We start from the raw sequence: 1,240 nt of genomic DNA on the forward strand, positions 1-1,240 counted from the left end.
AGGGATCTTCAGAGAGTCAAGGGTGGTCATAAATCCGGCAGATGAGCCCCCAAATGAAAGACCCCCCCCAGAACTGGAGAGATCCTTACTTAAGTCTCAGGATGATGCGACCACCCAATGACTCATGAGAGACCGAATTTGCTGCAATCACATGAGGTTTATTGGGGATACCAGTACCAGGGTCGATCTCATGACATTGTCGGCCGAAGGAGTTCGACCTCGAACACAAGAAGTAAGGGGTATTTAAGGGAAAATCCACAAGCTGGGGGCGGGGAGAGGGTTACCAAGGAAACATGAAAACAGTGGAAAATTTCAGAGGGACCCAACCCAAGGTATTCAGTTAGGGAGGGGAACATATTCCTTCTAGGAATGTAATCTTCATCTACCGGTCGACGGGGTGGAGAGGCTCTTAAGCCAGACCTTCATTCCTAGTTCTGCCCTCATTATGGATCAGCCAGGAGGAACAGGTATCAGGAACCAGAGCCCTGATGCTCTGAGTTAGCCAAATTCCTGGAACTAGCTACTCTACCTTTTTGGCTTGATACAGAGGTTTTCCATGCCCTCTTTTAGGTAAAGGCTACACATTATACATACATTTCTATTAAATGCCCTCATTTTAAATTCTAAGATTCTCCAGCCTTTCAGTAGGAGGCAAGCATAAGAAGATAAGCAAAAGTAACCAAGGTTACTTGGCATCATCAGAACCCAATTCTCCCACTATAGCAAGTCCTGGACACACCATCACACCGAAAAAGCAAGATTCAGATCTAAAATCACTTCTCATGATGATGATATAGGACCTTAAGAAGGACATAAATAATTCCCTCAAAGAAATACAGAAGAACACAGGTAAACAGCTAGAAACCCTTAAAGAGGAAACACAAAAATCCCTTAAAGAACAACAGAAAAACACAATCAAACACTTGAAGGAAATGAACAAAACCATCCAGGATCTAAAAATGGAAATAGAAACAATAAAGAAATCACAAAGGGAGACAATCCTGGAGATAGAAAACCTAGGAAAGAAATCAGGAGTCATAGATACAAGCATCACCAACAGAATGCAAGAGGTAGAAGAGAGAATCTCAGGGGCAGAAGACACCATAGAAAACATTGACACAACAGTCAAAGAAAATGTAAAAGGCAAAAAGGTCCTAGCCCAAAACCCAAGCAAGCCAGTAAGGAACATTTCCTGTCTCCAGGAAATCCAAGACACAATGAAAAGACCAAACTAAGGATA

Source organism: Mastomys coucha, unplaced genomic scaffold (genome assembly GCF_008632895.1).
Source record: "Mastomys coucha isolate ucsf_1 unplaced genomic scaffold, UCSF_Mcou_1 pScaffold22, whole genome shotgun sequence".
Classification (NCBI taxonomy): Eukaryota; Metazoa; Chordata; class Mammalia; order Rodentia; family Muridae; genus Mastomys; species Mastomys coucha.